At 46.8% G+C, this 16,049-nt stretch overlaps 1 protein-coding gene across 2 annotated transcripts in view; it reads right to left on the bottom strand.

Annotated features, from left to right (window-relative positions):
* The window catches only part of sema5ba (sema domain, seven thrombospondin repeats (type 1 and type 1-like), transmembrane domain (TM) and short cytoplasmic domain, (semaphorin) 5Ba), a 389,619-nt gene that overhangs the window by 217,387 nt on the left and 156,183 nt on the right, over nucleotides 1–16,049 (bottom strand). The window contains exon 1 of one of the 2 annotated variants that reach the window (XM_041201519.1): nucleotides 9,394–9,483. The exons of the other annotated variant lie outside the window; for it this stretch is intronic. The gene's annotated coding sequence lies outside the window, so the exon portion shown is untranslated. Of the gene's footprint in view, nucleotides 1–9,393; nucleotides 9,484–16,049 lie in introns of those variants that run through there. 2 annotated transcript variants of the gene reach the window in all.

The following is a 16,049-nucleotide window of genomic DNA, read 5'->3' as shown; positions in this document are numbered from 1 at the left end:
CAGATGGGGAGGAACTGCTCCCACTGGTGGAAAGATCAAGAACCAGAGGACACCGATTGGCAAAAGGAACAATGGTGACATGAGGAATAACTTCTTCACGCAGTGAGTGGTTAGGATCTGGAATGCGCTGCCTGACAGTGTGGCGGAGGCTGATTCAATCGTGGATTTCAAGAGGGAGCTGGATCAATACACAAGGAGGAAAGAGTTACGGGGCTATGGGGAAAAGGGCAGGGGTTGGAATGGCACTAGGTGAGTTGGTCTGGCAGAGAGCCGACACAGACAAGTCGGGCCAAACGGCCTCCTTCTCTGCTGGAACCAATCTATGATTCAGAGGTAGAACGCTACCTACCGAGCTACCACTGATGCCTCATCAATATCAAAGTAATTCCTGAGGGTCATTATTCATGTTAAGTGGGGGAAACAAGCTGCCCTGAACCCAAACAGCAGCACCCAGACTAACATTAACATAAGAACGGAAGAAATAGAAGGAGTAGGCCATTCAGCCCTTCAAGCCCACTCTGCCAGTCAATGAGATCATGGATGATCTTCCACTTCAACACCATTTCCCTGCACTATCCCCATATCCCTTGATGTTTTTAATATGTGAAAATCTATTGATCTCAGTCACGAACATAGTCAACAGTGGGGCCTCCAGAGCCCAGCAAAGAATTCCAAAGATTCACCACCCTCTGAATGAAGAAATTCCTCCTCATCTCAGTCCTAAATGGCCTGCCCCTTACTTTGAGATGGTGTCTCCTGGTTCTAGACCCCCCCAGCCAGAGGAAACATCTTTCCTGCACCTACCCTGTCGAGCTCTGTAAGAATTTTGCATGTTTGAATGAGATCACCTCTCATTCTTCTAAACTCTGTTGTGAGAACAATTGCAGTCTTTCCACATGATTGAAGTTCCTCATCCATGGTACCCTTCTATATGCTCTCACAGGCCTTAACATCCTTCTTAGAGTGTGATATCGATACACCAGCTGGTGTGTAACCAGTGCTTTATAAAGATTTATTACTAGCCTCAACGCTGAAGTTTCTTCTGAATTTTCTACTGAATTTATTCGGAATTATCTTACATTTATGGCCTCCAGTTTTGGTCTCTACACCCCAACCTATCCGGTTCACTAGTGTCCTCTAGGGATGGAAATCTGCCTAACAAGCTACTCAGCTCAAGGGCAATTAGGATGGGCAACAAATGCTGACCTTACCAGCATCGCCCGCATCCTGTGAAAGAATAAAGAAATAATATCCTTTGACACCAGGGTGGCCAGCACCCAGAACCACCGAAACCTGGCACCTTCACAATGCGATGACATCAACACGTATGCAGGTGAGGTCAGCACGGATCCAGTGACATCATCACATTCTGGGATTCTGTGACATTGGAGGGACAACAAGGAGCCGGGTGGGAAAGAAGGTATCGAAACCAACCTCCGCCTCCTGTCGCCATCGCGTTGAGACTGCTGCAGACTGGTGGGGGGGGGAGGAACAAGCGCAGGCTCCTGCTGGTGCTTTACCAGCGCACCAAGAGTCGAAATATTGCGTGTAAAGCTGGCCGACTAAAAACCGGACTGTCTGGTACTAAACCGATGGCTGGCCACCCTTATTGACACCATTGCCCAACTAAAATCTAGCGAACTCATTGAAAGTTCCAATTGTTGCGCAGTGTCCACAGCCTTTTGGGCCAAGTTAATTCTAGATTTCCAGCACCCATTGTGTGAAATTGTGCTTTCGGATTTCACTCCTAACTGGGCCTCAATCTGATGTAAGATTTTGCCCCCTTATTCCTGATTCCTCCCACCAGGGGAAATCGCTTCTCCTTTTCTACTCTATCAAATCCTTCTAACATTTAAAATACCTTGATCAGATCACCCCTCAATCTTCTCAATTTAAAGAGCACACAAGCATAGTCTATCCAACTTAACAACTTAACCGTTTTAGCACCGGCATCATCCTGGTGAATCTGCGCTGCATCCCCTCCAGAGCTAATATATCCTTGCCCAGAACTGAACATAGTTGCCCCAAAGGAGGCCTCCATGTGGGCATTGGACGAGGATAGGTTGAGGCTGGGGTTGCGATGCTTTTTGTGCCCAAAGAGCCTGCCAACAGTAAGTGAAGAACAGCCACACAGCTGAGGGTACCCAGAGGGTGACAGCGAGCACAGGCAGGAGCAGACTGGCCGCACTAGTTAGCAGTCACTATGTACAGAAGGCAGGGGAGAGGGTATGGAGAAGGATCAAGACAGTGAGAGAAATTCTAACTCATGTAAAAGGACCGCGATACCTTCACAGGCTTTGAGATAGATGTAGGGCTGTGCAAACCAATTCGTTAAACAGACAAATCCACCATTCAGCAGCTACAGGCCAACAATTCTTCCAGCATCCTTGAACATTCAGTATAACTACCATACAGCTAGCGCTATTAAAATTTTACTGTGAGGTTTAAGAAATTCGAAACCCTTATCAGGTTCCATAATCTGACTCTCTCACACCGGCCCCCTAATTTCACAGCCTTGGATACATATTTTAAAAGTGTTCAGGAAAAAATTATAAGCCTTAATCTTGATGTAAAGAGTCTGTTGTTTGCACTTCAAGTACTAAAGGTAGCACAATTTTCCAATCGTAACGTCTCTCTCTCTCTGTAAACACAGGCTTGAATTTTTGTTGCCATGGCCGGAGTGCAGACTCGGGTCGTTTCCCGGCTCCGCAAACCCAACCCGAGAGAAAGTGCCCTGGAAGTTGGAATTTTCTTTCCAGGGTGGCGGGGTTCCTTGGGAGTCAGGCCGGGCAACCCCCGGAAAGTGTGCAGAGGAGGCCGGGTAGGGAGGGAGGCAGGCTGGGTGTGAGGCCTGCCTCGGTGCACCGGCACTGCGTCAAAGATTTTATTTAAAAAGCAGCATTAAAACAAAAAGCAGCCCTCAGCCCTCCTCACCCCCTCAAACTCTCCCCATGCCCCATCCACGGCCCCTCAAGCCATCCATGCCAACTTATGCCCCTCTGCCCATCCCCATGGCCCTTTATAGCCTCTATGCCAACTTAGCACTAACTCATGCCAAACCATGCCCCCACCCACCGCCTTTTACCCTTACACCTACCAAACTCACCCAGAATCTGCTCTGCCATGGGCTGACCTCAGGAGCCCTGATGAGATTAAATAATATGAAGTTCTAAGTTGTAGACTGCTTAAAAAAAAACTCTCAGTCAAAAAACCCATTCACTGCATTTACATTTCTTCAATGACATAATCCCTTATAAGAACAATCATTTAATTTGTGTCCATTATGCCTACTAAAAACAAACATTGCAACTCATAGTCCCATTTCAAGAGTCTATAACCATTTGGAGCTGTCAATCATTCTGTGAAATGGCAGGCACCCTACTGAGGCAATGGAAGGCTGTGAAACCAGTAATGCAGCACTAATCCAGTAGTGGCAGCACTCAGGCTTATGTCAAAGTGAAATAGCAAGCATTTTTTTTTAAACATTGCAGCCAATTTATTTCCACAGATTTAATGGACAGGCTTTTTAAATGCCTTGACAGTTTGACAGTTCATTTTGACACTTCTGACAGCTGCCTTTGATACTTTTGACAGTTCCAATGAGCTTGACAGTTAATGAGTTTATGTACTTTTTACACACATTCATACCTAATTTTAACAATCCCAAGGGGCACCTTACCTCTCCTAAAGGTCACATGACCTCCCCCAAAGATGACCTGGGACAAAAAGGGGATTCTGCCTCTCCAAATGAGTCTGTAAAGTTCAGACCTGCTCCTCCCATGTGCACACGATGTGTTTCACACTCCTGGGTCACCAAATTTAGACATCAGTGGAGGCAGCTGCCTATATAAATCAGCAGCTGCCTTCATGAAACACACATCCACAAATCCTGACCCACCTCCATTTCCAACCCCATGAAAATGGTAGGTGCCACGTTCGGAGGCGAGACTTCTGGATTTTGGCCTCTTCCGCCATTTTTGCCACGACAAAGAAGCCCACTACCATGGTGAAAATCCAGGCCACAGTGTCAACATTAACGTCTCTTAAAACTAAGAGCTGGGATGGTGAGATAAGGGGGTGAGGGAGGGGGTGAGATGTGAGATACGCTGGCGGTGGGGATGCATGGTTGAGAGGGAGGTGGGGCAAGCAGGTGCCACACAGTGGTCACAAATATCGAAGCCCCTGCCTTTCAATTTCTTAAACTCCTGACAGAAGCCCTGACTCCCAATGTTTTTAGTGGAGGTCAGATTTTACAGAGTGTGTGTGCGTCAGTGCTGTCACTTACTATCGCATGGTGAATAAAGGAAGCAGCTGAGATATTGAACGTCATAAAAGGTGCCCTCTCCACGGCTTTCTGTGCACCACCGCCTGCCGGCTAAACGAGCTCTTAACCAACAACAACAAGCATTTTTATAGCCTAGCATTTGTATACATGGACTGCAGAGGTTCAAGAAGGCGGCTCACAACCACCTTCCCAAGGGCAATTAGGGGTGGGCAGTAAGTGCTGGCCCAGCCAGCGAAGCTCACATCCCATGGACGAATATGAAAAAAAGTCACTTTAAGGTCATAAAATATTTCAAAGGCACATCACAGGAGTGATTATTAAACAAAATCGCACACTGAGGCAGACAAGGAGATATTAGGGCAAATGATCAAAAAATGAGTAAAAGAGGTTGGTTTTAATGAGCGTATTATAAGAGGAGAGAGAGGTGGAGAGGTTTACGGACGGAATTCCAGACCTTAGGGCCCAGGCAGCTGGAGGCACGGGCATCAATGGTGGAGTGATGGAAATTGGGATATGCAAGAGGCCAGAATTGGTGGAGCGCAGAGATTCTTTCCTCCTTTTTCTCCCCCACTGGTATGAACAATCTTTTCCTCAGTTGCTGACTTGTTCAGGTATGTATCATCTCACAACTCAGCAGCTCTTCCTTACCTCATCCATGAGGCCAATTCTCAACAAGTGAGACTACACAGGTTGAGATCATGGTGATCGGCCTCAGTCTCATTGGACCCAGGGATGGGGCAGAAAAATCAACCAGGGTGGCCCAGTGACTCTTCGGTTTGGCGGCAGTACCTTCTTTGGTTGAATAATTAACCAGGAATCTTTGGAATTCTCTACCCCAGAGGGTTGTGGATGCTCAAGTGTGTTCAAGACAGAAATCGATAGCTTTCTGGATACTGACACCAAGGGGATATGGGGACAGTGGGGAAAAATGGCGTAGAGGGAGATGATCTGTTTGAACTGCCAAGCAGGCTCGACAGGCCGGATAGTCTACTGCTGCTCCTATTTCCCCTGTTCCTATAAAGGTAGACACTCACAACCTGGAGAGGGGGTCATTCGAGTGAAGTAGCAGAAGCTGGTTGACAGTCAATGAAATCCTATCCAAAGACAAGAGTTGACCATTTCGTAAGGTGTTGGGGGGGGCGGGGGGGGGAGACAGAAATTGACAGGGGAAGCACAAGAAGGAGACACCCATGAGGCCTCATGCAGGACCACAGTGAGCACAGCCCTTGCACGGGAGTATAAGATGACATCTCAGGGACACACTCCATTTGGTCAAACATTATTGTTAGATTGCACAAGGTCCATGACAGTGGCACTGGCACCCATTCATTCAGCTAAACTGTTAAATAGAAATCTCTCAGCAGCTAACCTTAATGCCTCTTGAATTCTCGCAGAATTTCATACAGGCTATAGTTCAGGAACAGGCCAATTTTTTTATTCATTCATTCATGGGATGTGGGCATCGCTGGTTGGCTTATTGCCCTTGTTCAAAGGGCACTTAAGAGTCAACCAATGGGTCTGGAGTCACATGTAGGCCAGACCAGGTAAGGACAGCAGATTTCCTTCCCTAAAGGACATTAGTGACCCAGATGGGTTTTTACAACAATCAGCAATGGTTTTGTGGTCATCATCAGACTTTTAATTCCAGATTTTTATTGAGTCAGAGTCACGGAATTTTAATGGCACAGAAGGAGGCCATTCGGCCCATTGTGTTTGCACTGGCTCTCCAACCGAGAATTACGACCTCGCGCCATTGCCCTGCCTTTTCTCCGTATCCCCCTATTGAATTCAAATTTCAACATCTGTTGTAGTGTCAGACCAGGACCCTGAGCCTTACCCTGGGTCCCTGGAACACAAGCCCAGTGACTAATGCCAGTTCCTCCCCAGATAAGAGGCCTTTACAATTTTTAAATGGGTTGGACAGGGGTAGATGTGGAGAGAATGGTTCCACTTGTGAAAGAATCAAAAACTAGGGTTCATAAACACAAGATAATCCAAAAGGGAAATAATGATTTTTTTTTTTTACTTAGCAGTTAGAATGTTGAACTCGCTATCACAGGAAGTGGTTGAGGCAAATAGCTTAATAATTTTGAAAGGAAATTAGAGAAGTGGTGATGTGTTATAGTTCACTCAGGGGGTTGGAATTGGCAACATGTACTATTACATGCATGTCGTAGTCTGGAGCTATGGAGAGTGATGGTAGAGGCTCCTATGTTCCTTCCACCACATGGCTGACCAGGAATCTCTCCTGCTCTTACTGCTTGCCATTGGCCTGTGGTGGAGGGATCTGCAGGTTGAAGCTCAACCTGTTTGGCCGCGTTATGACCACAGCTTCCTTGGCCATCAAGTCCTGGGGTAGGACTCAAACTTGGAGTTTCTGGCTCTGAGGCATTATATACTGCGCCACATGACCTCCCTCACTAGACTAGTACAAGAGCGAAAAACAAATAGAACAATAAGCTGAAATGCTAAAATGAAGGAAGATAAGATGGATGGAAGGACGTGGGTGCGGAGTTTAAATAATAGCACAGATTAGTTGGGCTGAATGGTCTGTATGTGTATTATACATTCTATGTAATTCTGGTCAGCCCGAGCCCCTTCAACCTCTAAACTCCAGGACAACAGTCACTGAACTTCAAAACATACTTCATTGGCCATTTTGGGACATCCTGATGTTGTGAAAGGTCCTAAATAAATGCAACTTCTCTATTCTCTCTAATTACCCTTTCCCACCCTGCTCCCACGTTTCTCTATCCCCTCATGTCTGCATCAAGCCCTTACCAACCCTTAAAATGTGCCAATGCTATCTGCCTCAACCACTCTGAGTGGAAGTGAGTTGCAACCAGCCAAGGGAAAGGCGAGAGATTAGTGCCAAGTGCATGGGCATTAACTCGATACAAAAGCGACTTAAAGCCCTTCCCCACCCACCCCCCTACCCTCCCACCCCACCCCCCCACCCCCCTCCCCTCCCCAACACCCCTCCCCCCCTCACCCCACCCCGAGTCAAACTCAACTCTTACTCAATTCGGAAAAAGGCCTGCAGAAAGTGACAAGCTCAAACTAGCAGCCCAGTGTCTACACTAAGTCGTTGAATCACTCAGGCTCCAGGCCTGCAATGTTATAACACCCACCCCCTCTGCCACCCCCAAGTGCTGTGTTGTTGTGTTAATGTCACTGAAGATCAGTCAGACTTGGTATTAATGAATAATCGAGCCACAACACACACATACGCTCACACACACAAGAAAAAAAACACTGAGTCGACATCCCAATTTATGTACTTGACTCAAGATCTGGCACAAGAATTTGGACTGTTTGAGACAAGATTAAAATGGAAGGCACGGGGGGGGGGGGGGGCGCAAAAAGAACAAAGTGGTTTGAGGAAAAAGAGCTATGTTGGGCAAGCAGGCACACAAACTTCTATTCAGAATATCCAAAGGCTTCACAGTTCTCATATAACCATAGCTTAAAAAATGGGTCATAGCTCAACACCAGGGGCACCAACTTCCCCACTGGTTGTCCAGGTCTAGTTGTTGTGGAACTGTAACCCATGGTGTGAAGGGACACAGATTTTGGTGCAAGGGAGGCAGATTGTTTTCCCCCCGCCACATGCTGTCTTTAGGGGCTGCATGACCGTACAAGGGGAGAGCCATACACACAGGGGTACCTCTGACTGATGAGCAAGGATCGGTGCGGGTCCCAAGCTATGTGGCCACACATGGTTCCCACCATCGTCCTCGCAGCAGCAAAGTCTATCGATCGTTTGTAAAGGTGTTTTAAAACAATCCAAGAATCATTCGGCAGTTCAGGCAAAAGAGGAAGGTTTGGGGGGAGGCGGGTGGCTGCAGAAACAGAGAGAACAGAGAGCGGAGGTCAAGCAGCTTGGACTTCAATTCAATTTGATCGCTGGGTGAACTGCACCAACCTGAACACGTCGTTCAGAAATCAGGGCATGGCAGAGCCTTTACACTTTGGCATGGAATTGGATCGAATTCTATACCCTCGCCATGAGTCAGGAGGTCGTTGCTTGAAGTCCCACTACAAAAGGCTCCAACTCAAAAATCTAGGCCGACAACTCCACAGTGTCAGGGCTGAGGGAGTGCCACACTGTCAGAGGTGTCGCCTTTTGGATGCAACGCTAACCCAAGGCGTGGATGAGGAAGATCCCATGGCAATATTCAAAGAAGCACAGGAGAGTTCTCTCCTGGGTTCCTTTTCCAGGAAGCCAGGTGATGTAAGATATAACTGGAGCCTAATCTTTGCAATCTCCGGGCAGAATTTTACACTCACCCACCTGTGCACTTAAGGGCCACTTCCTGCCCGGTCTCAATTTCGAGGCTGGTGGGAGGAGTTAAGGGACAGTGGGGAAACTCATCAGGACACCCTCGGGTGGGAAGCAGGGAACGCTTCCTTCAAGGGCCTTCTTTCCACATCAGGTGCCACCCCCACAAAGGTCTGCACCCTGCAGGTGCTCCCTTCCCACCCCGACACCCCCACCTCCGCCTCCAGCCTCTCCGTCAAGACCCCTACCCCTTCTCGGGTCTCACTTCCCCTCCCCATCATGAGACCACCACCATGCACCCCCCCCACCCCCACCCCCCCCTCCCCCCCAACCCTGACCCACGCGCCTACCTGGTCCTGGATTCTGGGACTAGTTGCAGTCCCGGTCCTGGCCACCGCTGTGAGTGGTGCTGCTGGGAGGACAGAGCTGTCAGCCGGGACTTTGTTGTCAGGATGACCAATAGCTGTGGGGCTGCTGTGATCGCTGGGAGTGCACGCGCTGCTGACTCTTCGGTTGCTAGGCAGGAAACCCCACCATCAGAAAAATCCTGCCCTTTGTAAACTTTTATTTACAGAGATAAACACGTATCTCCAAAGTGAACAACCACGGTTTCAGTCTGTTCCTATTTATCGGAGCCCAAGTGAATCCCTAGTTAATGCCCCACCACCTAAATACAATTAAGTGCTCAATTGCTATACAATTAACACTGATGTCCTAGCCAATATTTATTCCTTAACTTCCAATACAAAAACAAGACATGTGGTCATTTATCTCATTGCTGCTAGTGGAAGCTTATTGTGTATACATTGGCTGCCACGTTTCCTACCTTACACCAGTGAATGTTTCAGCAGCATTACATTGTCTGCAAAGATGCCTGCGGAGTGTCCTGATGTCTCGAAAGGCGATATTTAAATGCAAGTTCTTCCCTTCTGCATAAGTATTTGCTGTTTGAAGTGATTTCCCTGCATCAGAGGGTTCTGTGTGCCAAGAGGGAATGGGAAGGGAGATAATTATGATTCTTAGCTGGTGCCACTGAGATGCTGCGATCCAGTTTGGGTATATTTAGCAAGAGTTAACCGTGATCCAAATATAGAAGCTAACAAATTTGAATCTTCTGCAGAGGAGATGAGGTGAAATTTGACTATTTATTTCACTTTTAAAAGCAAAATAAAAACTACATTCGCGGCACCAACAGAAATTCCGCAAGTGACTGTTTTGAAAGCTTATATGAAGAGTTACTTTCATGGCTCACTGGGTATATGCCTCATACCGTAAAGATCGGGTTAACAGATGAAGAACGACTATTCCTCAGGAATAATGACAGCCTCCAGCTCCTCTGGCTATCCCTACATTCCTCAGTGCACAAGAGGTGCTTCATGATGGCCTCAAGATCACAAAAATATCACCAGTTTGACCTTTTACTTTGCACTTCGTCCCTTCTTTTTTAGTTATAGAGTCATAGAGGTCTACAGCACTGAAAAAGGCCCTTCGGCCCATCAAGTCTGCCCTGATCAAACAAGTACCTAACTGTTCTAATCCCATTTTCCAGCACTAGGCCCATAACCTTGTATGCCACATCATCGCAAGTGCACATCGAAGTATTTGAATCGGCTTGCTCTTGAGTTAGCAACAATCTGCCTTTATATAGCATCTTTAACTTCCCAAGGGACTTCACATCAATGATTATCAAGCAAAGTTTAACACCGAATCACACAGGGAGATATTAGGACAGGTGACCAAAAGCCTGATCAAAGAGGTGGGCCTTAAGGAGCTTCTTAAAGGGGGAGAGAGAGAGGTGGAGAGGCAGAGAGATCTACGGAGGGAATTCCAGAGCTCAGGGCCAAGACAGCTGGAGGCAAAGCTGTCGGTGATGGAGTAAAGATAAATGGGGACGTGCGAGACGCCCGAATTGAAGGAGCTCAGAGGGTCGTAGGACTCGTGGGGATAAGAGAACGGGAGGGGCAAGGCCATGGGGATTTTTGATAATAAAGTGGAGAAGTTTACTGGACCAGAAGCCAGGGGAGGTCAGTGAGCACAGTGGGTGACGGGCGAAAGAAACTTGATGCGAGTTCAGAGACGAGCAGCAGAGTGCCGGATGAACTCAAGTTTATGGAGGGTGCAGGGTGAAAGGCTGGCCAGGAGACCTTCGGAAAAAGTTGATTCTAGAGATAACGAAGGCTTCCTTCACCATGTGAGCCAGTCATTTTAGCACAAAAGGAGGGAATACTGTGAATTCCCTTTCACGTTACAACTCCAGATCATAAGCTGCGTAAAACTATTCTGCTTATACCTCCCCTACCTCTTTAACAAATCATCTTCACTGGTTGCCAAACCTCCTGCCAATGAAAGCAGTATCTCTGCCTGAGAGTGTGGTGGAGGCAGCTTCGATCGAGGCTTCCACAAGGGAATTAGACTGTTAGCTAAAAAGGAAGAGTGTGCAGGGTTACAGGAAAAAGGCAGGAGAATGGCACAGAGGGAATTGCTTATGCGGAGAGCCAGTGCAAGCACGATGGGCCGAATGGCCTCAGTCTGCTCTGTAACATTTCTGTGACTCTGGGGGACTTGGGGCAGGCAAAGAGGCAACAGTTCCAATTCAATAAGTCTCAAGCTTTAGAAATGTTTGATACAATGCCAGGATCCATTAAGATGTCAGCACAAGTCTTCATTCAGTACACACAGCTTTTATTTTCAGAAATGGAAACCATCCCCTCCTTTAAAGATTTCTTCTAAGGAACATTGTGCAACGAAAGAATGTTCCAGAACGCCCAAGATACGGAACTGGTAAGCCTCTGGTTGCAATAGATGAACAGCTATTGCGTCTCGAGCGTGTAGCGAGTCTGGATTTCCAAGTTAAACTGGAGAGTGAGCCAATTTTCAATTATCCATATTGTTTGACAGTAACTCCCCCTTCACCCAACACACACACTCTCAGAGAGAATAAAATCCAATTGAGATATTTTTCCTGGCACAAAACCTGCACAATTGCCAGGAGCATTTGGAAGGATAATCGGAGTGAATGAAGTAGTACAGGAACCAGCTTAGTGAAAAGAAACACTTGTGGCATTTCACAATATTCGTGCTCAATTCTGACTTGCACTTCAGCAAATATTTGGACCCTGTGAAGATGGATTTTGGAGACAAAACAGGGATAGATCTTGAACTTTGTGAGATGGTGTAGAATGGGCAATAACAACTTGGCAACCCATTTTGCACTTCATCCCTTCTTTTTTAGTTATAGAGTCATAGAGGTCTACAGCACTGAAAAAGGCCCTTCGGCCCATCAAGTCTGCCCCGATCAAACAAGTACCTAACTGTTTTAATCCCATTTTCCAGCACTAGGCCCACAGCCTTGTATGCCATGGCATCGCAAGTGCACACCCAAATACTTCTTAAATGTTATGAGGGTTTCTGCCTCTACCACCCTTTCAGGCAGTGAGTTCCAGATTCCCACCATCCTCTGGGTGAAAAAATTCTTCCTCATATCCCCTCTAAACCTCCTGCCCCTTTACCTTAAATCTATGCCTCTTGGTTATTGATCCCTCCACCAAGGGGAAAAGTTCCTTCCTGCCTACCCTATCTATGCCCCTCAATTTTATACACCTCAATCATGTCCCCCCTCAATCTCCTCTGCTCCAAGGAAAATAACCCCAGTCTATCCGATCTCTCCTCATAACTAAAACTCTCCAGTCCAGGCAACATCCTGGTAAATCTCCTCTGCACTCTCTCTAGTGCAATCACATCCTTCCTATAATGTGGATTCTAAAACTGCACGCAATACTCTAGCTGTGGCCTAACCAGCGTTTTCTACAGTTCCAGCATAACCTTCCTGCTCTTATATTCTATGCCTTGGCTAATAAAGGCAAGTATCCCATATGCCTACTTAACCACCTTATCTACCTGTCCCGCTACCTTAAGGGACCAGTGGGCATGTACACCAAGGTCCCTCTGATCCTTGGTACTTCCCAGGGTCCTACCATTCACCGTGCATTCCCGTGCCTTGTTTGTCCTGCTCAAGTGCATCACCTCACACTTATCCGGATTAAATTCCATTTGCCAGTGATCAGCCCATCTATATGTCTATATCCTCCTGTAATCTAAGGCTATCCTCCTCATTATTTACCACCTCAGCAATTTTCATGTCATCCGTGAACTTACTGATCAACCCTCCTACATTCAAGTCTAACTCATTTATATATACCACAAACAGCAAGGGGCCCAACACCGATCCCTGTGGAACCCCATTGGACACAGGCATCCAGTCACAAAACACCCCTCAACCATCATCCTCTGCTTCCTGCTACTCAGCCAATTCTGGATCCAATTTGCCAAATTGCCTTGGATCCCATGGGCTCTTACCTTCGTTATCAGTCTCTCATGCAGGACCTTATCAAAAGCCTTGCTGAAGTCCAAGTAGACTTCCTCAAATGCATTGCCCTCATCTACACACCTGGTCACCTCTTCAAAAAATTCAGTCAAATTGGTCAGACATGACCTCCCCTTAACAAAACCATGCTGACTGTCCTTGATTAATCCCTGCCTGTGTAGATTAATTCTGTCCCTCAGAATTGCTTCCAATAGTTTCCCCGCCACTGAGGTTAGACTGACTGGCCTGTAGTTCCATGGTTTAGCCCTTCCTCCCTTCTTGAATAACGGTATCAAGTTGGCTGTCCTCCAGTCCTGTGGCCAGAGAGGTATTGAAAATTATTGCCAGCGCCCCTGCTATCTCCTCCCTTGCCTCACTCAACAGCCTGGGTGGGATACATTTCATCCAGGCCTGGAGATTTATCTACTTTCAAGCCTGCCAGACCACTTAGAACCTCCTCCCTTTCTCTGCTAATTTCTTTAATCATATCACAGTCCTTCTGCCTGATTTCCATCCCATGTTGTCCATCTCACTAGTGAACACCGACACAAAGTATTCATTTAAAATTCTACCTACATCCACCGGCTCCACACACAAATTACCACTATGGTCCTTAATGGGCCCTAGTTATCCTCTTACTATTAATGTACTTGTAAAATAACTTTGGATTTTCCTTTATTTTGCCTGCCAATGTTTTTTCGTGCCCCCTTTTTGCACTCCTGATTTCCTTTTTAAGTTACCCCCTACATATTCTGGAATCCTCTAGGGTTTCCGCTGTTTTGAGTCCTCGGTATCTGTCATAAGCCTCCCTTTTTCTCTTCATCCAATCCTGTATGTCCCTCAACATCCAGGGTTCCCTGGATTGTTGGTCCTACCCTTTATCTTTACTGGAATATGTTGGCCCTGTACTCTCCCTATTTCCTTCTTGAATGAGTCCCACTGCTCTAACACAGATTTACTTAAAAGTAGCTGCTCCCAGTCCACTCTGGCTAAATCATATCTGATCTTATTAAAATCGGCCTTCCCCCAATTTAGAACTCTGATTTCAGGCCCATCCTTGTCCTTTTACATAACAACCTTGAATCCAACGGAGTTATGATCACTATCTACAAAATGCTCCCCCACTGATACCTCTACCACTTGCCCAGCTCCATTCCCTAAAATTAAGTCCAGGATCTTCTCTTGTAGGTTCTACATACTGGCTTAAAAAGGTCTCCTGGATGTATTTTAAGAATTCCACTCCCTCTAAACCTATCATGCTATGACTAACCCAGTTAATGTTGGGGAAGTTGAAATTCCTCACTATTACCACCCTAATATTTTTACACTTCTCTGAAATTTGCCTACATATCTGCTCTTCTATTTCTCTCTGACTGTTTGGGGGCCTATAGTACACTCCCAGCAATGTGATTGCTCCATTTTTGTTTTTAAGTTCTACCCATATGGCTTCATTTGCAGAGCCTTCGAAGATGTCAACCCTCCTTACAACTGTAATTGATTCCTTGATCAATATTGCGATACCCCCTTCCTCTTTTATCTCCTTCCCTGTCTCGCCTGAAGACCCTATACCCTGGAATATTGAGCTGCCAATCCTGCCCCTCTCTCAACCATGTCTCTGTGACAGCAATGACATCATACTTCCATGTGTTAATTTATGCCCTCAACTCATCTGCCTTATTCGTCAAGACTCCTTGCATTAAAATAAATACCATCCAACCTTGCCAAACTCCCTTGTGCCCTAACTGGCCTATAATTTTTATGCCTTCCAGACTCACTTGCTCTCTCTTCTAATTTTGGTTGTGAATCTCCCCCTGCTGAACCTCCTCTCAGGATCCCATCCCCCTGCCAAGTTAGTTTAACCCCTCCCCAACAGCAGTAGCAAACCTCCCTGCAAGGATGTTGGTCCCATTCCACTTCAGGTGCAACCCATTCACCTTGTACAGGTCCCACCACCCCCAGAAATGGTCCCAATGTCCCAGATATCTAAAGCCCTCCCTCCTGCACCATCTCTCCAGCCACACATTCATCTGGACTAACCTCCTATTTCTATACTCACTAGCACGTGTCACCAGAAGTAATCTAGAGATTACTACCTTTGAGGTCCTGTTTTTTAATCTGTTTCCTAGCTCCCTAAATTCTGCTTGCAGGACCTCATCCCTCTTTCTACCTATGTTGTTGGTCCCAGTATGTACCACGATCTCTGTCTGTTTGCCCTCCCTCTTTAGAATGCCCTGCAGCCGTTCAGTGACATCCTTGACCCTAGCACCAGGGAGGCAACATCCAGGAGTCACACCTATAGCCGCAGAAATGCCTGTTTGTTCTCCTTACTATCGAGTCTCCTACCACTATTGCTCTTCCCCTCTTTTTCCTCTCCTTCTGTGCAGCTGAGTCACTCACAACGCCATGAGCGTGGCTGCACTCCCCGGAGGAACCATCACTCACCGTTTTCCAACACAGAAAAATGGTTTTCGAGTGAGATGCACCCTGGGGATTTCCTGACTCCCTGCCTGACACCTTTCTTCTGACTGATGGTCACCCATTCCCTCTCTGTCTGCACTTCCGTAAGCTGTGGGGTGACCACGTCTAAAAACGTGCTATCTATGAAACTCTCAGCCTCACGGATACACCTCAGAGCCTCCAGCTGCTGCTGACGCTCCAAAACCCGGAGCTCAATTAGCTGCAGCCGGTGGCACTTCCTGCACATGTGGTTGGTCAGAGCAAGGAGCATCTAGGACTTCCCACGTGTTGCAGGCGGTACATAACACGGGACTGAGCTGCCCTGCCATGCCTCTAGTTGGAAAAAACCCTTACTTTAAGTTAAATACAGTAAAAACAAACATTAAATTATTTATGTACTTTAAGTAAAAACTAGTACTCTTACCTTTCCTTAGCTTAATCTATTTTAAACTGAAGAAAAACTAGAGAAAAAACTGGAGGAAAACACTTACCCACTACTTACCAATCAGCTCTCACCTTCGTGCTGATGTCACTTTTTGAAGCTTCCCCACACTTGCGCTGGTTCTGATCTCTCTGCCGCTCTCTCACGCTGTCTTGTGATGCCACTCTTTGCTATTTTCAACAAGAACTGACTGCAGGACACTGTTCCCAGAATGCTTCAC

The sequence above is a fragment of the Carcharodon carcharias genome, chromosome 12 (genome assembly GCF_017639515.1).
Source record: "Carcharodon carcharias isolate sCarCar2 chromosome 12, sCarCar2.pri, whole genome shotgun sequence".
Taxonomy (NCBI): domain Eukaryota; kingdom Metazoa; phylum Chordata; class Chondrichthyes; order Lamniformes; family Lamnidae; genus Carcharodon; species Carcharodon carcharias.
Note: the sequence above shows the minus strand (reverse complement) of the source record. Positions and strands in the feature narration are given on the sequence as shown.